The 20,240-nt window shown below is 54.2% G+C and overlaps 21 non-coding genes across 21 annotated transcripts; 10 read left to right on the top strand and 11 right to left on the bottom strand.

The window, feature by feature from the left end:
• Window positions 1–3,390: 3,390 nt before the first annotated feature.
• On the bottom strand, window positions 3,391–3,553 carry LOC134546106 (U1 spliceosomal RNA). The gene has a single exon (XR_010079055.1). It is a non-coding gene; the product is annotated as a U1 spliceosomal RNA (small nuclear RNA).
• Window positions 3,554–4,096: 543 nt separating this feature from the next.
• Window positions 4,097–4,216, top strand: LOC134546074 (U5 spliceosomal RNA). Its single transcript, XR_010079023.1, has one exon. It is a non-coding gene; the product is annotated as a U5 spliceosomal RNA (small nuclear RNA).
• A 299-nt stretch (window positions 4,217–4,515) lies between these two features.
• On the bottom strand, window positions 4,516–4,678 carry LOC134546105 (U1 spliceosomal RNA). The gene has a single exon (XR_010079054.1). It is a non-coding gene; the product is annotated as a U1 spliceosomal RNA (small nuclear RNA).
• Window positions 4,679–5,221: 543 nt separating this feature from the next.
• LOC134546073 (U5 spliceosomal RNA) lies at window positions 5,222–5,341 on the top strand. The gene has a single exon (XR_010079022.1). It is a non-coding gene; the product is annotated as a U5 spliceosomal RNA (small nuclear RNA).
• A 299-nt stretch (window positions 5,342–5,640) lies between these two features.
• Window positions 5,641–5,803, bottom strand: LOC134546104 (U1 spliceosomal RNA). The gene has a single exon (XR_010079053.1). It is a non-coding gene; the product is annotated as a U1 spliceosomal RNA (small nuclear RNA).
• A 544-nt stretch (window positions 5,804–6,347) lies between these two features.
• On the top strand, window positions 6,348–6,467 carry LOC134546072 (U5 spliceosomal RNA). Its single transcript, XR_010079021.1, has one exon. It is a non-coding gene; the product is annotated as a U5 spliceosomal RNA (small nuclear RNA).
• A 299-nt stretch (window positions 6,468–6,766) lies between these two features.
• Window positions 6,767–6,929, bottom strand: LOC134546103 (U1 spliceosomal RNA). The gene has a single exon (XR_010079052.1). It is a non-coding gene; the product is annotated as a U1 spliceosomal RNA (small nuclear RNA).
• A 543-nt stretch (window positions 6,930–7,472) lies between these two features.
• LOC134546071 (U5 spliceosomal RNA) lies at window positions 7,473–7,592 on the top strand. Its single transcript, XR_010079020.1, has one exon. It is a non-coding gene; the product is annotated as a U5 spliceosomal RNA (small nuclear RNA).
• Window positions 7,593–7,891: 299 nt separating this feature from the next.
• Window positions 7,892–8,054, bottom strand: LOC134546101 (U1 spliceosomal RNA). Its single transcript, XR_010079050.1, has one exon. It is a non-coding gene; the product is annotated as a U1 spliceosomal RNA (small nuclear RNA).
• Window positions 8,055–8,597: 543 nt separating this feature from the next.
• LOC134546070 (U5 spliceosomal RNA) lies at window positions 8,598–8,717 on the top strand. Its single transcript, XR_010079019.1, has one exon. It is a non-coding gene; the product is annotated as a U5 spliceosomal RNA (small nuclear RNA).
• A 299-nt stretch (window positions 8,718–9,016) lies between these two features.
• Window positions 9,017–9,179, bottom strand: LOC134546100 (U1 spliceosomal RNA). The gene has a single exon (XR_010079049.1). It is a non-coding gene; the product is annotated as a U1 spliceosomal RNA (small nuclear RNA).
• Window positions 9,180–9,722: 543 nt separating this feature from the next.
• On the top strand, window positions 9,723–9,842 carry LOC134546069 (U5 spliceosomal RNA). Its single transcript, XR_010079018.1, has one exon. It is a non-coding gene; the product is annotated as a U5 spliceosomal RNA (small nuclear RNA).
• Window positions 9,843–10,141: 299 nt separating this feature from the next.
• Window positions 10,142–10,304, bottom strand: LOC134546099 (U1 spliceosomal RNA). The gene has a single exon (XR_010079048.1). It is a non-coding gene; the product is annotated as a U1 spliceosomal RNA (small nuclear RNA).
• Window positions 10,305–10,847: 543 nt separating this feature from the next.
• Window positions 10,848–10,967, top strand: LOC134546067 (U5 spliceosomal RNA). Its single transcript, XR_010079016.1, has one exon. It is a non-coding gene; the product is annotated as a U5 spliceosomal RNA (small nuclear RNA).
• Window positions 10,968–11,266: 299 nt separating this feature from the next.
• On the bottom strand, window positions 11,267–11,429 carry LOC134546098 (U1 spliceosomal RNA). Its single transcript, XR_010079047.1, has one exon. It is a non-coding gene; the product is annotated as a U1 spliceosomal RNA (small nuclear RNA).
• Window positions 11,430–11,972: 543 nt separating this feature from the next.
• LOC134546066 (U5 spliceosomal RNA) lies at window positions 11,973–12,092 on the top strand. Its single transcript, XR_010079015.1, has one exon. It is a non-coding gene; the product is annotated as a U5 spliceosomal RNA (small nuclear RNA).
• Window positions 12,093–12,391: 299 nt separating this feature from the next.
• On the bottom strand, window positions 12,392–12,554 carry LOC134546097 (U1 spliceosomal RNA). Its single transcript, XR_010079046.1, has one exon. It is a non-coding gene; the product is annotated as a U1 spliceosomal RNA (small nuclear RNA).
• A 543-nt stretch (window positions 12,555–13,097) lies between these two features.
• Window positions 13,098–13,217, top strand: LOC134546065 (U5 spliceosomal RNA). The gene has a single exon (XR_010079014.1). It is a non-coding gene; the product is annotated as a U5 spliceosomal RNA (small nuclear RNA).
• Window positions 13,218–13,516: 299 nt separating this feature from the next.
• Window positions 13,517–13,679, bottom strand: LOC134546096 (U1 spliceosomal RNA). Its single transcript, XR_010079045.1, has one exon. It is a non-coding gene; the product is annotated as a U1 spliceosomal RNA (small nuclear RNA).
• Window positions 13,680–14,222: 543 nt separating this feature from the next.
• On the top strand, window positions 14,223–14,342 carry LOC134546064 (U5 spliceosomal RNA). The gene has a single exon (XR_010079013.1). It is a non-coding gene; the product is annotated as a U5 spliceosomal RNA (small nuclear RNA).
• A 299-nt stretch (window positions 14,343–14,641) lies between these two features.
• On the bottom strand, window positions 14,642–14,804 carry LOC134546095 (U1 spliceosomal RNA). The gene has a single exon (XR_010079044.1). It is a non-coding gene; the product is annotated as a U1 spliceosomal RNA (small nuclear RNA).
• Between the last annotated feature and the right edge of the window lie 5,436 nt (window positions 14,805–20,240).

Below are 20,240 nucleotides of genomic sequence, written 5' to 3'. Positions count from 1 at the left end.
ACCGTGCCGATCGCGATGGTCGGGGCGGGGGGGTGGCGTTACTCGTCCGCAACACCATTTCACATCATCGCCGTCGCATCCCTTCTTCCCCCGCGGCCGAGGCGGTTGCTGTGCGCTTGCACGGCCTCCCGTACTCCCTGACCTTGGTATCCTTGTACCTCCCCCCTCAGTTCGCCTTTCCCACGGCCGACGTTGTCGCCCTCGGTCGGCTCGACGCCCACGTCGTGCTGGCCGGGGACTTCAACGCCACCCATCCCTTCTGGGGCTGTGCCGCCGCAAACCGGCGGGGCAGCTCCCTCCGGCAACTCCTTCGGCGTACTCCTCTCTCTCTTTATGCCCCTCCGACCCCGACATTTTTTCCGGCCCAGCTCAACCGGCAACCCAGCATCATCGACTTTGCACTGTCCACGCCCCTCCCCATTCTCTCGGATCTCACCACCATCGCCTCCGGCACCTCCGACCACTTGCCTGTTCTTGCCACACTTCACTTTCACCCCCATTCTAACCCCCACCTCCCCCGCTTCGATTTTCCCAAGGCCGACTGGGGCGGTTTTCAGCGTTCCCTCTCCGCTGCCATTGACCTGTCTGTTCCGTTCGATACCCCTGCCCGCCTTGACGCCAACGTTCTCTCGCTGACCGACGCCATTTCCGCGGCCGCCTCTGCCAACATACCTCTGGTTCCCCCCCGTCCCCTTGTCGACCCATTTCCGCCTTACCTCCGGGACGCCTTGTCCTTGCGCAACCGCTTCCGCGTCCTCTGGCAGGCTAGTCGTTCCCTGCTGCACCGGCGGGTGTACCTGGTGCTGCGGGGGCGCTGCCGGCGATTGGTCGCGGAGTGGAGGGCCCGTCTGGAGACTCGGCGTCTCCAATCCCTCTCTGCTTGCTCCGGCTCCCTCTGGTCTCACGTCCGTCGTCTCCGCTCGGTTCCTACCACCATCCCCCCGCTGACCACCCCCACGGGTGTGGCGGAAACGGCCTCGGAGCGATCCGAGGCGGTGGCCGCCTACCTGGCGACCACCTTCGCATCCGCACCCGGCCCTTCCCTGTCCTCCGAGTCTTCGGACGACGAGGACGGGGCCCGCCTCCTGTCTCGCCACGTCACTTTGCCCCCCCTTCCGGCCACCTTCCCCCTGCCGCTCGTCACGCCTTCCGAGGTCCGCACCCTGCTCGCCCGCCTTCGGCCCCGTTCTGCTCCTGGCCACGACTCTCTGCCCTCCCCCGTGCTCCGTGCCCTACCTCGCAAGGCCCTTGTGTTTCTGACCCGTCTTTTCAACGCAATGTTCCTCCTCTGCCACTTCCCCACCCCCTGGAAAACCGCCATCGTCTCACCCATCCCCAAACCTGGCAAGCCCCCGTCTCTCCCTTCATCTTTTCGGCCCATCTCGCTTCTTCCTATTCTGTCCAAGGTCGCGGAACGGGCGATCCACCGCCGTCTCCTCTTTCAAGTCACCACCCTGGACCTTCTACCCCGCCACCAGTTCGGTTTCCGCCCCCGCCACTCGACGACCCACGCCATTGCCCGTGTGGAGCACCTGGTGGTCCAGGGATTCGCCAGGCGGCAACACACGGGCATGGTGCTTCTTGACCTCGCCCGTGCTTTCGATTCCGTTCCGCATGCCCAGCTCCTCCAGCGCCTCTCTGCCACCGACCTCTCATCTCATCTCGTCCGCCTCCTCTGCTCCTTCCTGGAGGGTCGCACCTTCCGGGTTCGGGTGGAGGGGGTCCTCTCCGGCCCCCGCCCCATCTCCGCCGGCGTCCCCCAGGGCGCCATTCTCTCACCGCTACTTTTTACCCTCCACATCTCTGATCTCAAGCCCCCTCCCGGCACCTATCTTGTCCAGTACGCCGATGATACCTGTCTCCTGGCCTCTTCAGTTTCCGAGCGGCTGCTCTGCGACCGTCTCGGCCGCGGCCTCACTTCCCTCAACAATCAGTTCCTCGCGCATGGCATCGGGCTCAATCACTCTAAATCACGATCCATCCTCTTCTCCCGACTTCATCCACACCACGACCACCCGCCAGTCATCTCCGCCGTAGCCATCCCCTGGTCGCCTCGCATCCGTTATCTGGGGGTCACCCTAGACAATACCTTTACTTTTCTGCCGCACCTCGACTCCATCCGCACCAAGTCCCGTGCCGTCATGGCTCAGCTGGCCACCGTACTCAGACCGACATCCGGCACCCCTCTCGACGTTCGTGTGACTGCCTACCGTTCCTTCGTTCTTCCCCACTTCCTCTACGCGTGCCCGGCTTGGGTCCACTCCTCTCTGTACAACCTCCGTCCGATCGCCCGGTCCTACTTTCTCGGTGCCCGCCTCCTGCTCGGTCTCCCTCGCGCCACCTTACGGCAGACCCTCCTGGACCAGACTGGGCTCCCGCACTTACACGAGCTGCTCTGCAAGGTGACTAAGAAGTTCCTCCGCCACTGCCGGCGTTCTGACAACCCCCTGATCCGACTCCTTGCAGAGCCCCTGCCTGACGCCCCTCACCCCCGCCGACCGCTCTTTACCTACGATCATTTGAGACGCCCTGACCCCGATGACGTTGACGCTGGTGCAGTCGCGGCTGGTGGGCCCGGCAGCTGACGACGGTGATCACCACGTCCACGGTTGGCTCTGAGGAATGTTACCAGGCATCATCCCATCACGATCTCTGCTCTCAGTGAACTACTGCCTACCATCGCCACTGCTCCGGACCGTCTTCATCTGCGGCCCGGCACCTTCTGCGCCCCGAGTCGCCCCCGGCAGCCCACAGAAGATTCGCCGCCCAACAAGCAGCTGGACCTCTAGGACGGTATCGTCGGAGGGGCCCCGTTTCGTCAGTGTTGAATAAAGATTGTCACCATTCGCCCTTGTGGCCATGTATTCGTGTTCTATGTTGTGTTTTATTTTATTTGTGTTCACCTGTATCCGCTTTTTATATTAAAGATGAATTTTTTGGTGGGTAACTCCCTTCAGTGGGAGTTCCCTTTGATAAAAAAAAAAAAAAAAAAAAAAAAAAAAAAAAAAAAAAAACTAAAGATTTCCGTGGAGGGGAACATTTGATGAGTCTTTAAACAATTTTTTGTTGTGCCCAGTGTTTACACACTGGGCCGGTTACCGTTAAACCACTGGGCCCGGGGGTGAGGCGGGGAGGGGGAAATCTGAAAAATCGAATTGGACAAGTATCGTTCATGGGAATTTTTTTTTTCTTTTTTCAACTATTACCATGCACAATTACGTACCTTCCTTCCGCACTTTCAAGACGGTGGGGTTGTTCGCCAAGGCACCGTAAACTTGAGACCTACGAATGCATTACATACCATACACAGATGAAAAAAAAAAAAAAAATTACACTTCACTGTACATAATTCTTAACACTACTTCACAACTACTAAGTTGAAATTTTTTCACCGGGACAGCGCGAACGCAGTCCCGACTACCAAAAATTACGCGCCCGAGTTACCCACATTTGGGGTAATCGCAGAGGTCAGCTCAACCGAAGTGCAAGGGAAGAGCCTCACCCTGGGGGAACCCCCTGCTTGATCAGGGTAGCCCCTACGCCAGGTAAGTATGCTGCGCAGTGTTTCGCTTTTCTATTTCACTTGGAGCTCGGACCACCTCATCAACGTGTTTTGAGGTTATGTACTTCTACCTCCGAAACAGCTCTTTCCCCAGACATAACACTCCCGTGCCAGTTCATCACACTACATGACAGTACACACCAACAATGCAAATACAATTTCTTCCTACAACTGCCCGTTTCTACTCGCACCTCGTTTCCTTTGTTTCTGTACCCACGGCGACGGTCGACCGCCGCGTGCATTTGGTTACCCCGTTTGCCGCGTGGCGGCACTTGGTTACACCGTTTGCCGCGTGGCGGCACTCGGGTCGTCGCGTCCGCCTCGGCAAAAAGGCGGGCACCACGGCACAGTCGAGAGGGGAACTTTTTTCCATTAGCAACATACCTAGGGTTTCACGAAATATCGAGTGCCGTGTCCCACGAGGCGATTTTCGGACGATTCGCGGCTTCAGGCTGCACGACCGTACGCTATTTTCACCATTAGTGGTGGTCCGCACATTTTTCCTATATAGTCCGGATTTTCAAAGTTTCAACCGTGCTCTGGTTTCCCTTCAAACGCATAAATCTTTCGCCTTTTACTAAAGATTTCCGTGGAGGGGAACATTTGATGAGTCTTTAAACAATTTTTTGTTGTGCCCAGTGTTTACACACTGGGCCGGTTACCGTTAAACCACTGGGCCCGGGGGTGAGGCGGGGAGGGGGAAATCTGAAAAATCGAATTGGACAAGTATCGTTCATGGGATTTTTTTTTTCTTTTTTCAACTATTACCATGCACAATTACGTACCTTCCTTCCGCACTTTCAAGACGGTGGGGTTGTTCGCCAAGGCACCGTAAACTTGAGACCTACGAATGCATTACATACCATACACAGATGAAAAAAAAAAAAAAAAATTACACTTCACTGTACATAATTCTTAACACTACTTCACAACTACTAAGTTGAAATTTTTTCACCGGGACAGCGCGAACGCAGTCCCGACTACCAAAAATTACGCGCCCGAGTTACCCACATTTGGGGTAATCGCAGAGGTCAGCTCAACCGAAGTGCAAGGGAAGAGCCTCACCCTGGGGGAACCCCCTGCTTGATCAGGGTAGCCCCTACGCCAGGTAAGTATGCTGCGCAGTGTTTCGCTTTTCTATTTCACTTGGAGCTCGGACCACCTCATCAACGTGTTTTGAGGTTATGTACTTCTACCTCCGAAACAGCTCTTTCCCCAGACATAACACTCCCGTGCCAGTTCATCACACTACATGACAGTACACACCAACAATGCAAATACAATTTCTTCCTACAACTGCCCGTTTCTACTCGCACCTCGTTTCCTTTGTTTCTGTACCCACGGCGACGGTCGACCGCCGCGTGCATTTGGTTACCCCGTTTGCCGCGTGGCGGCACTTGGTTACACCGTTTGCCGCGTGGCGGCACTCGGGTCGTCGCGTCCGCCTCGGCAAAAAGGCGGGCACCACGGCACAGTCGAGAGGGGAACTTTTTTCCATTAGCAACATACCTAGGGTTTCACGAAATATCGAGTGCCGTGTCCCACGAGGCGATTTTCGGACGATTCGCGGCTTCAGGCTGCACGACCGTACGCTATTTTCACCATTAGTGGTGGTCCGCACATTTTTCCTATATAGTCCGGATTTTCAAAGTTTCAACCGTGCTCTGGTTTCCCTTCAAACGCATAAATCTTTCGCCTTTTACTAAAGATTTCCGTGGAGGGGAACATTTGATGAGTCTTTAAACAATTTTTTGTTGTGCCCAGTGTTTACACACTGGGCCGGTTACCGTTAAACCACTGGGCCCGGGGGTGAGGCGGGGAGGGGGAAATCTGAAAAATCGAATTGGACAAGTATCGTTCATGGGAATTTTTTTTTTCTTTTTTCAACTATTACCATGCACAATTACGTACCTTCCTTCCGCACTTTCAAGACGGTGGGGTTGTTCGCCAAGGCACCGTAAACTTGAGACCTACGAATGCATTACATACCATACACAGATGAAAAAAAAAAAAAAAATTACACTTCACTGTACATAATTCTTAACACTACTTCACAACTACTAAGTTGAAATTTTTTCACCGGGACAGCGCGAACGCAGTCCCGACTACCAAAAATTACGCGCCCGAGTTACCCACATTTGGGGTAATCGCAGAGGTCAGCTCAACCGAAGTGCAAGGGAAGAGCCTCACCCTGGGGGAACCCCCTGCTTGATCAGGGTAGCCCCTACGCCAGGTAAGTATGCTGCGCAGTGTTTCGCTTTTCTATTTCACTTGGAGCTCGGACCACCTCATCAACGTGTTTTGAGGTTATGTACTTCTACCTCCGAAACAGCTCTTTCCCCAGACATAACACTCCCGTGCCAGTTCATCACACTACATGACAGTACACACCAACAATGCAAATACAATTTCTTCCTACAACTGCCCGTTCTCTACTCGCACCTCGTTTCCTTTGTTTCTGTACCCACGGCGACGGTCGACCGCCGCGTGCATTTGGTTACCCCGTTTGCCGCGTGGCGGCACTTGGTTACACCGTTTGCCGCGTGGCGGCACTCGGGTCGTCGCGTCCGCCTCGGCAAAAAGGCGGGCACCACGGCACAGTCGAGAGGGGAACTTTTTTCCATTAGCAACATACCTAGGGTTTCACGAAATATCGAGTGCCGTGTCCCACGAGGCGATTTTCGGACGATTCGCGGCTTCAGGCTGCACGACCGTACGCTATTTTCACCATTAGTGGTGGTCCGCACATTTTTCCTATATAGTCCGGATTTTCAAAGTTTCAACCGTGCTCTGGTTTCCCTTCAAACGCATAAATCTTTCGCCTTTTACTAAAGATTTCCGTGGAGGGGAACATTTGATGAGTCTTTAAACAATTTTTTGTTGTGCCCAGTGTTTACACACTGGGCCGGTTACCGTTAAACCACTGGGCCCGGGGGTGAGGCGGGGAGGGGGAAATCTGAAAAATCGAATTGGACAAGTATCGTTCATGGGAATTTTTTTTTTCTTTTTTCAACTATTACCATGCACAATTACGTACCTTCCTTCCGCACTTTCAAGACGGTGGGGTTGTTCGCCAAGGCACCGTAAACTTGAGACCTACGAATGCATTACATACCATACACAGATGAAAAAAAAAAAAAAAATTACACTTCACTGTACATAATTCTTAACACTACTTCACAACTACTAAGTTGAAATTTTTTCACCGGGACAGCGCGAACGCAGTCCCGACTACCAAAAATTACGCGCCCGAGTTACCCACATTTGGGGTAATCGCAGAGGTCAGCTCAACCGAAGTGCAAGGGAAGAGCCTCACCCTGGGGGAACCCCCTGCTTGATCAGGGTAGCCCCTACGCCAGGTAAGTATGCTGCGCAGTGTTTCGCTTTTCTATTTCACTTGGAGCTCGGACCACCTCATCAACGTGTTTTGAGGTTATGTACTTCTACCTCCGAAACAGCTCTTTCCCCAGACATAACACTCCCGTGCCAGTTCATCACACTACATGACAGTACACACCAACAATGCAAATACAATTTCTTCCTACAACTGCCCGTTTCTACTCGCACCTCGTTTCCTTTGTTTCTGTACCCACGGCGACGGTCGACCGCCGCGTGCATTTGGTTACCCCGTTTGCCGCGTGGCGGCACTTGGTTACACCGTTTGCCGCGTGGCGGCACTCGGGTCGTCGCGTCCGCCTCGGCAAAAAGGCGGGCACCACGGCACAGTCGAGAGGGGAACTTTTTTCCATTAGCAACATACCTAGGGTTTCACGAAATATCGAGTGCCGTGTCCCACGAGGCGATTTTCGGACGATTCGCGGCTTCAGGCTGCACGACCGTACGCTATTTTCACCATTAGTGGTGGTCCGCACATTTTTCCTATATAGTCCGGATTTTCAAAGTTTCAACCGTGCTCTGGTTTCCCTTCAAACGCATAAATCTTTCGCCTTTTACTAAAGATTTCCGTGGAGGGGAACATTTGATGAGTCTTTAAACAATTTTTTGTTGTGCCCAGTGTTTACACACTGGGCCGGTTACCGTTAAACCACTGGGCCCGGGGGTGAGGCGGGGAGGGGGAAATCTGAAAAATCGAATTGGACAAGTATCGTTCATGGGAATTTTTTTTTTCTTTTTTCAACTATTACCATGCACAATTACGTACCTTCCTTCCGCACTTTCAAGACGGTGGGGTTGTTCGCCAAGGCACCGTAAACTTGAGACCTACGAATGCATTACATACCATACACAGATGAAAAAAAAAAAAAAAATTACACTTCACTGTACATAATTCTTAACACTACTTCACAACTACTAAGTTGAAATTTTTTCACCGGGACAGCGCGAACGCAGTCCCGACTACCAAAAATTACGCGCCCGAGTTACCCACATTTGGGGTAATCGCAGAGGTCAGCTCAACCGAAGTGCAAGGGAAGAGCCTCACCCTGGGGGAACCCCCTGCTTGATCAGGGTAGCCCCTACGCCAGGTAAGTATGCTGCGCAGTGTTTCGCTTTTCTATTTCACTTGGAGCTCGGACCACCTCATCAACGTGTTTTGAGGTTATGTACTTCTACCTCCGAAACAGCTCTTTCCCCAGACATAACACTCCCGTGCCAGTTCATCACACTACATGACAGTACACACCAACAATGCAAATACAATTTCTTCCTACAACTGCCCGTTTCTACTCGCACCTCGTTTCCTTTGTTTCTGTACCCACGGCGACGGTCGACCGCCGCGTGCATTTGGTTACCCCGTTTGCCGCGTGGCGGCACTTGGTTACACCGTTTGCCGCGTGGCGGCACTCGGGTCGTCGCGTCCGCCTCGGCAAAAAGGCGGGCACCACGGCACAGTCGAGAGGGGAACTTTTTTCCATTAGCAACATACCTAGGGTTTCACGAAATATCGAGTGCCGTGTCCCACGAGGCGATTTTCGGACGATTCGCGGCTTCAGGCTGCACGACCGTACGCTATTTTCACCATTAGTGGTGGTCCGCACATTTTTCCTATATAGTCCGGATTTTCAAAGTTTCAACCGTGCTCTGGTTTCCCTTCAAACGCATAAATCTTTCGCCTTTTACTAAAGATTTCCGTGGAGGGGAACATTTGATGAGTCTTTAAACAATTTTTTGTTGTGCCCAGTGTTTACACACTGGGCCGGTTACCGTTAAACCACTGGGCCCGGGGGTGAGGCGGGGAGGGGGAAATCTGAAAAATCGAATTGGACAAGTATCGTTCATGGGAATTTTTTTTTTCTTTTTTCAACTATTACCATGCACAATTACGTACCTTCCTTCCGCACTTTCAAGACGGTGGGGTTGTTCGCCAAGGCACCGTAAACTTGAGACCTACGAATGCATTACATACCATACACAGATGAAAAAAAAAAAAAAAATTACACTTCACTGTACATAATTCTTAACACTACTTCACAACTACTAAGTTGAAATTTTTTCACCGGGACAGCGCGAACGCAGTCCCGACTACCAAAAATTACGCGCCCGAGTTACCCACATTTGGGGTAATCGCAGAGGTCAGCTCAACCGAAGTGCAAGGGAAGAGCCTCACCCTGGGGGAACCCCCTGCTTGATCAGGGTAGCCCCTACGCCAGGTAAGTATGCTGCGCAGTGTTTCGCTTTTCTATTTCACTTGGAGCTCGGACCACCTCATCAACGTGTTTTGAGGTTATGTACTTCTACCTCCGAAACAGCTCTTTCCCCAGACATAACACTCCCGTGCCAGTTCATCACACTACATGACAGTACACACCAACAATGCAAATACAATTTCTTCCTACAACTGCCCGTTTCTACTCGCACCTCGTTTCCTTTGTTTCTGTACCCACGGCGACGGTCGACCGCCGCGTGCATTTGGTTACCCCGTTTGCCGCGTGGCGGCACTTGGTTACACCGTTTGCCGCGTGGCGGCACTCGGGTCGTCGCGTCCGCCTCGGCAAAAAGGCGGGCACCACGGCACAGTCGAGAGGGGAACTTTTTTCCATTAGCAACATACCTAGGGTTTCACGAAATATCGAGTGCCGTGTCCCACGAGGCGATTTTCGGACGATTCGCGGCTTCAGGCTGCACGACCGTACGCTATTTTCACCATTAGTGGTGGTCCGCACATTTTTCCTATATAGTCCGGATTTTCAAAGTTTCAACCGTGCTCTGGTTTCCCTTCAAACGCATAAATCTTTCGCCTTTTACTAAAGATTTCCGTGGAGGGGAACATTTGATGAGTCTTTAAACAATTTTTTGTTGTGCCCAGTGTTTACACACTGGGCCGGTTACCGTTAAACCACTGGGCCCGGGGGTGAGGCGGGGAGGGGGAAATCTGAAAAATCGAATTGGACAAGTATCGTTCATGGGAATTTTTTTTTTCTTTTTTCAACTATTACCATGCACAATTACGTACCTTCCTTCCGCACTTTCAAGACGGTGGGGTTGTTCGCCAAGGCACCGTAAACTTGAGACCTACGAATGCATTACATACCATACACAGATGAAAAAAAAAAAAAAAATTACACTTCACTGTACATAATTCTTAACACTACTTCACAACTACTAAGTTGAAATTTTTTCACCGGGACAGCGCGAACGCAGTCCCGACTACCAAAAATTACGCGCCCGAGTTACCCACATTTGGGGTAATCGCAGAGGTCAGCTCAACCGAAGTGCAAGGGAAGAGCCTCACCCTGGGGGAACCCCCTGCTTGATCAGGGTAGCCCCTACGCCAGGTAAGTATGCTGCGCAGTGTTTCGCTTTTCTATTTCACTTGGAGCTCGGACCACCTCATCAACGTGTTTTGAGGTTATGTACTTCTACCTCCGAAACAGCTCTTTCCCCAGACATAACACTCCCGTGCCAGTTCATCACACTACATGACAGTACACACCAACAATGCAAATACAATTTCTTCCTACAACTGCCCGTTTCTACTCGCACCTCGTTTCCTTTGTTTCTGTACCCACGGCGACGGTCGACCGCCGCGTGCATTTGGTTACCCCGTTTGCCGCGTGGCGGCACTTGGTTACACCGTTTGCCGCGTGGCGGCACTCGGGTCGTCGCGTCCGCCTCGGCAAAAAGGCGGGCACCACGGCACAGTCGAGAGGGGAACTTTTTTCCATTAGCAACATACCTAGGGTTTCACGAAATATCGAGTGCCGTGTCCCACGAGGCGATTTTCGGACGATTCGCGGCTTCAGGCTGCACGACCGTACGCTATTTTCACCATTAGTGGTGGTCCGCACATTTTTCCTATATAGTCCGGATTTTCAAAGTTTCAACCGTGCTCTGGTTTCCCTTCAAACGCATAAATCTTTCGCCTTTTACTAAAGATTTCCGTGGAGGGGAACATTTGATGAGTCTTTAAACAATTTTTTGTTGTGCCCAGTGTTTACACACTGGGCCGGTTACCGTTAAACCACTGGGCCCGGGGGTGAGGCGGGGAGGGGGAAATCTGAAAAATCGAATTGGACAAGTATCGTTCATGGGAATTTTTTTTTTCTTTTTTCAACTATTACCATGCACAATTACGTACCTTCCTTCCGCACTTTCAAGACGGTGGGGTTGTTCGCCAAGGCACCGTAAACTTGAGACCTACGAATGCATTACATACCATACACAGATGAAAAAAAAAAAAAAAATTACACTTCACTGTACATAATTCTTAACACTACTTCACAACTACTAAGTTGAAATTTTTTCACCGGGACAGCGCGAACGCAGTCCCGACTACCAAAAATTACGCGCCCGAGTTACCCACATTTGGGGTAATCGCAGAGGTCAGCTCAACCGAAGTGCAAGGGAAGAGCCTCACCCTGGGGGAACCCCCTGCTTGATCAGGGTAGCCCCTACGCCAGGTAAGTATGCTGCGCAGTGTTTCGCTTTTCTATTTCACTTGGAGCTCGGACCACCTCATCAACGTGTTTTGAGGTTATGTACTTCTACCTCCGAAACAGCTCTTTCCCCAGACATAACACTCCCGTGCCAGTTCATCACACTACATGACAGTACACACCAACAATGCAAATACAATTTCTTCCTACAACTGCCCGTTTCTACTCGCACCTCGTTTCCTTTGTTTCTGTACCCACGGCGACGGTCGACCGCCGCGTGCATTTGGTTACCCCGTTTGCCGCGTGGCGGCACTTGGTTACACCGTTTGCCGCGTGGCGGCACTCGGGTCGTCGCGTCCGCCTCGGCAAAAAGGCGGGCACCACGGCACAGTCGAGAGGGGAACTTTTTTCCATTAGCAACATACCTAGGGTTTCACGAAATATCGAGTGCCGTGTCCCACGAGGCGATTTTCGGACGATTCGCGGCTTCAGGCTGCACGACCGTACGCTATTTTCACCATTAGTGGTGGTCCGCACATTTTTCCTATATAGTCCGGATTTTCAAAGTTTCAACCGTGCTCTGGTTTCCCTTCAAACGCATAAATCTTTCGCCTTTTACTAAAGATTTCCGTGGAGGGGAACATTTGATGAGTCTTTAAACAATTTTTTGTTGTGCCCAGTGTTTACACACTGGGCCGGTTACCGTTAAACCACTGGGCCCGGGGGTGAGGCGGGGAGGGGGAAATCTGAAAAATCGAATTGGACAAGTATCGTTCATGGGAATTTTTTTTTTCTTTTTTCAACTATTACCATGCACAATTACGTACCTTCCTTCCGCACTTTCAAGACGGTGGGGTTGTTCGCCAAGGCACCGTAAACTTGAGACCTACGAATGCATTACATACCATACACAGATGAAAAAAAAAAAAAAAATTACACTTCACTGTACATAATTCTTAACACTACTTCACAACTACTAAGTTGAAATTTTTTCACCGGGACAGCGCGAACGCAGTCCCGACTACCAAAAATTACGCGCCCGAGTTACCCACATTTGGGGTAATCGCAGAGGTCAGCTCAACCGAAGTGCAAGGGAAGAGCCTCACCCTGGGGGAACCCCCTGCTTGATCAGGGTAGCCCCTACGCCAGGTAAGTATGCTGCGCAGTGTTTCGCTTTTCTATTTCACTTGGAGCTCGGACCACCTCATCAACGTGTTTTGAGGTTATGTACTTCTACCTCCGAAACAGCTCTTTCCCCAGACATAACACTCCCGTGCCAGTTCATCACACTACATGACAGTACACACCAACAATGCAAATACAATTTCTTCCTACAACTGCCCGTTTCTACTCGCACCTCGTTTCCTTTGTTTCTGTACCCACGGCGACGGTCGACCGCCGCGTGCATTTGGTTACCCCGTTTGCCGCGTGGCGGCACTTGGTTACACCGTTTGCCGCGTGGCGGCACTCGGGTCGTCGCGTCCGCCTCGGCAAAAAGGCGGGCACCACGGCACAGTCGAGAGGGGAACTTTTTTCCATTAGCAACATACCTAGGGTTTCACGAAATATCGAGTGCCGTGTCCCACGAGGCGATTTTCGGACGATTCGCGGCTTCAGGCTGCACGACCGTACGCTATTTTCACCATTAGTGGTGGTCCGCACATTTTTCCTATATAGTCCGGATTTTCAAAGTTTCAACCGTGCTCTGGTTTCCCTTCAAACGCATAAATCTTTCGCCTTTTACTAAAGATTTCCGTGGAGGGGAACATTTGATGAGTCTTTAAACAATTTTTTGTTGTGCCCAGTGTTTACACACTGGGCCGGTTACCGTTAAACCACTGGGCCCGGGGGTGAGGCGGGGAGGGGGAAATCTGAAAAATCGAATTGGACAAGTATCGTTCATGGGAATTTTTTTTTTCTTTTTTCAACTATTACCATGCACAATTACGTACCTTCCTTCCGCACTTTCAAGACGGTGGGGTTGTTCGCCAAGGCACCGTAAACTTGAGACCTACGAATGCATTACATACCATACACAGATGAAAAAAAAAAAAAAAATTACACTTCACTGTACATAATTCTTAACACTACTTCACAACTACTAAGTTGAAATTTTTTCACCGGGACAGCGCGAACGCAGTCCCGACTACCAAAAATTACGCGCCCGAGTTACCCACATTTGGGGTAATCGCAGAGGTCAGCTCAACCGAAGTGCAAGGGAAGAGCCTCACCCTGGGGGAACCCCCTGCTTGATCAGGGTAGCCCCTACGCCAGGTAAGTATGCTGCGCAGTGTTTCGCTTTTCTATTTCACTTGGAGCTCGGACCACCTCATCAACGTGTTTTGAGGTTATGTACTTCTACCTCCGAAACAGCTCTTTCCCCAGACATAACACTCCCGTGCCAGTTCATCACACTACATGACAGTACACACCAACAATGCAAATACAATTTCTTCCTACAACTGCCCGTTTCTACTCGCACCTCGTTTCCTTTGTTTCTGTACCCACGGCGACGGTCGACCGCCGCGTGCATTTGGTTACCCCGTTTGCCGCGTGGCGGCACTTGGTTACACCGTTTGCCGCGTGGCGGCACTCGGGTCGTCGCGTCCGCCTCGGCAAAAAGGCGGGCACCACGGCACAGTCGAGAGGGGAACTTTTTTCCATTAGCAACATACCTAGGGTTTCACGAAATATCGAGTGCCGTGTCCCACGAGGCGATTTTCGGACGATTCGCGGCTTCAGGCTGCACGACCGTACGCTATTTTCACCATTAGTGGTGGTCCGCACATTTTTCCTATATAGTCCGGATTTTCAAAGTTTCAACCGTGCTCTGGTTTCCCTTCAAACGCATAAATCTTTCGCCTTTTACTAAAGATTTCCGTGGAGGGGAACATTTGATGAGTCTTTAAACAATTTTTTGTTGTGCCCAGTGTTTACACACTGGGCCGGTTACCGTTAAACCACTGGGCCCGGGGGTGAGGCGGGGAGGGGGAAATCTGAAAAATCGAATTGGACAAGTATCGTTCATGGGAATTTTTTTTTTCTTTTTTCAACTATTACCATGCACAATTACGTACCTTCCTTCCGCACTTTCAAGACGGTGGGGTTGTTCGCCAAGGCACCGTAAACTTGAGACCTACGAATGCATTACATACCATACACAGATGAAAAAAAAAAAAAAAATTACACTTCACTGTACATAATTCTTAACACTACTTCACAACTACTAAGTTGAAATTTTTTCACCGGGACAGCGCGAACGCAGTCCCGACTACCAAAAATTACGCGCCCGAGTTACCCACATTTGGGGTAATCGCAGAGGTCAGCTCAACCGAAGTGCAAGGGAAGAGCCTCACCCTGGGGGAACCCCCTGCTTGATCAGGGTAGCCCCTACGCCAGGTAAGTATGCTGCGCAGTGTTTCGCTTTTCTATTTCACTTGGAGCTCGGACCACCTCATCAACGTGTTTTGAGGTTATGTACTTCTACCTCCGAAACAGCTCTTTCCCCAGACATAACACTCCCGTGCCAGTTCATCACACTACATGACAGTACACACCAACAATGCAAATACAATTTCTTCCTACAACTGCCCGTTTCTACTCGCACCTCGTTTCCTTTGTTTCTGTACCCACGGCGACGGTCGACCGCCGCGTGCATTTGGTTACCCCGTTTGCCGCGTGGCGGCACTTGGTTACACCGTTTGCCGCGTGGCGGCACTCGGGTCGTCGCGTCCGCCTCGGCAAAAAGGCGGGCACCACGGCACAGTCGAGAGGGGAACTTTTTTCCATTAGCAACATACCTAGGGTTTCACGAAATATCGAGTGCCGTGTCCCACGAGGCGATTTTCGGACGATTCGCGGCTTCAGGCTGCACGACCGTACGCTATTTTCACCATTAGTGGTGGTCCGCACATTTTTCCTATATAGTCCGGATTTTCAAAGTTTCAACCGTGCTCTGGTTTCCCTTCAAAGGCATCAAACTGTTCAGGGGAATTTTTTAAAAGCTTTTTGAAGCAAATCTGAGCACTTTTGGCCATTAACTAACTGGTTTCCTTTCAGCAATTTCAGCGAGCCGCCGAGACCTGCTGCTGCTAGTTCCTGAGTCGACCACCAGGAGTGCTCTTGTGTAGATCTAGTTCTTAGATCCTAGATCTTCTTCTTGTGAGTGCTGTGCGCCACCGAGTCGCGGCCTATTGGGGCGGCTGAGGGGGGAGTTTGGAATGGACTCCCTCCCGATGAAGCCAAACCAGGGCGGGGGCGACCTCGGTCAGAGGCCATCGGCCGAGGCCACTTCTTGTGACTCCCGGCAACCAAGTTGTAGCCTATTGGGGAGGCCGAGGGGAGAGTTTGGAATGGACTCTCTCCCGATGACGCCGAACCAGGGCGGGGACGACTTTGGTCCGAGGCCCTCGGCCGAGGCCGGTTCTGGCGATGAGATGACTACTGACAATCGGCCACCCCAGCCACGACAATACTGTGGACCGCATCGCCAGCGCTTGGAGACCATGCAAGTCGGGTCTGGGGAGGCGGGCGCTGCTGGGGTCGGGGGGGTGGCTCCGCCTCCCTCCCCCGCGCCAGCCGGGCTGCGCACCCAGACTGTTTGCATTAAGGTCAGCGAGACGAAACATCTTCACGGCCTGGACGTCTCCACCATCCTCGCTCTGCCTACGACTACCTCTGCTCCAACACCACCAACTGTGACTACTACTACCACCACGGCCTGCATCACTTCACCGATCATGTCTCCTGCGCCTTCTCTTCCGCTGTTGCCGACCGACTCACCGCCTGCCGCCGTTCCTCCTGCTGCGACTGCTACTCCCATGGACACCGGCTTCATCGTTCCCACGAAGACCGTCAAGCGCGCCCACCCCGACCAGCACTCCTCCGACGATGCCGTCCCTACCAGCAACCGCTACGACAGTCTCCTCAGTCTACCGGATACCGACACCGACGACGGCGCTGGGGCTGCCTCCTCGGACCGACCCTTGACTGCCAAGCCCCGCCGCAAGCAGCATGCTAAGCGGCACCGGCCCGACACGCAACCTCCTCCTGTGCCCTTCACCACTCTCCCGGGCCCCTCTTCGACGAGTCCCAGCTCATCTCGTGCTCCACCCCGCCCTCCAGCCTCGCAGCCTCGTGCCTCCTCCTCGGCGGCGCCTCGCCCGCCTACCTCCACTCCTCGCACGCCTCGCATGCCTCCGATCGCCTGCCTTCTCACGCCCACAGCCGGCCCCTTCGCCACTGCACAACGTTTTCAGTCTCTCCTCTCCGGTCCTCTCTCTGTCACCTCCGTCAATGACCGCACCTCCTTTTATACCAGCAACCCTCAGGACCACCAGCTCCTATTTGACGAACTCCAACGCCTCGGATATAAACCCTACACCCATCTCCGCCCCGACGAGCGTGCCGATCGAGTTGTGATCAAGAAACTCCCTCTCTCCACGACGGCTGACGAGGTCACCCAGTCCCTGCTCGACCTGCACCTACCTGTGGCATCTGTGGTGGCCATGCGCACCTCTCCTACTTCAACGACCCGGCCTTTCCTGGTCACTACATCCGGTCTGGGTGAGGCAGCCCCCTTCCTGAAGTTGAAGACATTGGGCTGCTGGGTGGTGGCAGTTGAGAAATACCGCGGCTCGGGGCGCGTACCTCAGTGCTACCGCTGCCAGCGGCCTGGACACCCGTCCTCCCGATGCCACCGGGACCTCGCCTGTTTCAAGTGCGCTGGGCCCCACTGGTCTCGGGACTGCACCTCGACTACCCGACGCTGCACGCTTTGTGACGGGGCCCACTTCGCTACTTCCACTGACTGTCGCGTGATTCAGGCTTACCTGCGCCGACACCCTCAACGACTCACTGACGCCACGACGACTGCCGTGGGGACCGGGCCCTCTGTCCCGTCCCTGTCCGATCCCAAGACGTTTCCTGCTCTCTCCACCAATGCTTGGGCACGCCCTCCCCCCGTTGTACCGGTTGTTCCCCCCTCTGCCACCTCGCACCCTCCTCCTTCCGCTCCTTCTTCTGACTCTCGACCGCTTGCCTCCGACTCAGACTGCTCGTCGCTTTCATCCCTCATTCACGACTTCCTTTCATTCATCCGACAGTACCTCCCGCTCATCCGGTCTGTCCTGACGGCACTCTCCCGAGCCCGCACCTCCACCGAGAAGTTCGAAGTGCTCCTCCAGGCCCTTCTGAATTTCTTCGATGGATCCCGCCCCTCCCCTTAGTGTCCTCATCTGGAACGTCTTTTCCCTCCTCCCTAAGCTCCACGACCTTTTGCACCTGCTCCACGAGCGATCGCCCGACGTCGTGTTCCTTTCTGAGACCTGGCTCTCCCCCTCTGCCCCCGTCCTGGTCCCCGGGTATGCGGTCCACCGTGCCGATCGCGATGGTCGGGGCGGGGGGGTGGCGTTACTCGTCCGCAACACCATTTCACATCATCGCCGTCGCATCCCTTCTTCCCCCGCGGCCGAGGCGGTTGCTGTGCGCTTGCACGGCCTCCCGTACTCCCTGACCTTGGTATCCTTGTACCTCCCCCCTCAGTACGCCTTTCCCACGGCCGACGTTGTCGCCCTCGGTCGGCTCGACGCCCACGTCGTGCTGGCCGGGGACTTCAACGCCACCCATCCCTTCTGGGGCTGTGCCGCCGCGAACCGGCGGGGCAGCTCCCTCCGGCAACTCCTTCGGCGTACTCCTCTCTCTCTTTATGCCCCTCCGACCCCGACATTTTTTCCGGCCCAGCTCAACCGGCAACCCAGCATCATCGACTTTGCACTGTCCACGCCCCTCCCCATTCTCTCGGATCTCACCACCATCACCTCCGGCACCTCCGACCACTTGCCTGTTCTTGCCACACTTCACTTTCACCCCCGTTCTAACCCCCACCTCCCCCGCTTCGATTTTCCCAAGGCCGACTGGGGCGGTTTTCAGCGTTCCCTCTCCGCTGCCATAGACCTGTCTGTTCCGTTCGATACCCCTGCCCGCCTTGACGCCAACGTTCTCTCGCTGACCGACGCCATTTCCGCGGCCGCCTCTGCCAACATACCTCTGGTTCCCCCCCGTCCCCTTGTCGACCCATTTCCGCCTTACCTCCGGGACGCCTTGTCCTTGCGCAACCGCTTCCGCGTCCTCTGGCAGGCTAGTCGTTCCCTGCTGCACCGGCGGGTGTACCTGGTGCTGCGGGGGCGCTGCCGGCGATTGGTCGCGGAGTGGAGGGCCCGTCTGGAGACTCGGCGTCTCCAATCCCTCTCTGCTTGCTCCGGCTCCCTCTGGTCTCACGTCCGTCGTCTCCGCTCGGTTCCTACCACCATCCCCCCGTTGACCACCCCCACGGGTGTGGCGGAAACGGCCTCGGAGCGATCCGAGGCGGTGGCCGCCTACCTGGCGACCACCTTCGCATCCGCACCCGGCCCTTCCCTGTCCTCCGAGTCTTCGGACGACGAGGACGGGGCCCGCCTCCTGTCTCGCCACGTCACTTTGCCCCCCCTTCCGGCCACCTTCCCCCTGCCGCTCGTCACGCCTTCCGAGGTCCGCACCCTGCTCGCCCGCCTTCGGCCCCGTTCTGCTCCTGGCCACGACTCTCTGCCCTCCCCCGTGCTCCGTGCCCTACCTCGCAAGGCCCTTGTGTTTCTGACCCGTCTTTTCAACGCAATGTTCCTCCTCTGCCACTTCCCCACCCCCTGGAAAACCGCCGTCGTCTCACCCATCCCCAAACCTGGCAAGCCCCCGTCTCTCCCTTCATCTTTTCGGCCCATCTCGCTTCTTCCTATTCTGTCCAAGGTCGCGGAACGGGCGATCCACCGCCGTCTCCTCTTTCAAGTCACCACCCTGGACCTTCTACCCCGCCACCAGTTCGGTTTCCGCCCCCGCCACTCGACGACCCACGCCATTGCCCGTGTGGAGCACCTGGTGGTCCAGGGATTCGCCAGGCGGCAACACACGGGCATGGTGCTTCTTGACCTCGCCCGTGCTTTCGATTCCGTTCCGCATGCCCAGCTCCTCCAGCGCCTCTCTGCCACCGACCTCTCATCTCATCTCATCCGCCTCCTCTGCTCCTTCCTGGAGGGTCGCACCTTCCGGGTTCGGGTGGAGGGGGTCCTCTCCGGCCCCCGCCCCATCTCCGCCGGCGTCCCCCAGGGCGCCATTCTCTCACCGCTACTTTTTACCCTCCACATCTCTGATCTCAAGCCCCCTCCCGGCACCTATCTTGTCCAGTACGCCGATGATACCTGTCTCCTGGCCTCTTCAGTTTCCGAGCGGCTGCTCTGCGACCGTCTCGGCCGCGGCCTCACTTCCCTCAACAATCAGTTCCTCGCGCATGGCATCGGGCTCAATCACTCTAAATCACGATCCATCCTCTTCTCCCGACTTCATCCACACCACGACCACCCGCCAGTCATCTCCACCGTAGCCATCCCCTGGTCGCCTCGCATCCGTTATCTGGGGGTCACCCTAGACAATACCTTTACTTTTCTGCCGCACCTCGACTCAATCCGCACCAAGTCCCGTGCCGTCATGGCTCCGCTGGCCACCATACTCAGACCGACATCCGGCACCCCTCTCGACGTTCGTGTGACTGCCTACCGTTCCTTTGTTCTTCCCCACTTCCTCTACGCGTGCCCGGCTTGGGTCCACTCCTCTCTGTACAACCTCCGTCCGATCACCCGGTCCTACTTTCTCGGTGCCCGCCTCCTGCTCGGTCTCCCTCGCGCCACCTTACGACAGACCCTCCTGGACCAGACTGGGCTCCCGCACTTACACGAGCTGCTCTGCAAGGTGACTAAGAAGTTTCTCCGCCACTGCCGGCGTTCTGACAACCCCCTGATCCGACTCCTTGCAGAGCC

This window comes from Bacillus rossius, unplaced genomic scaffold (assembly GCF_032445375.1).
Source record: "Bacillus rossius redtenbacheri isolate Brsri unplaced genomic scaffold, Brsri_v3 Brsri_v3_scf97, whole genome shotgun sequence".
NCBI classification, from domain to species: domain Eukaryota; kingdom Metazoa; phylum Arthropoda; class Insecta; order Phasmatodea; family Bacillidae; genus Bacillus; species Bacillus rossius.
This window is presented reverse-complemented; position numbering and strand designations above follow the sequence as displayed.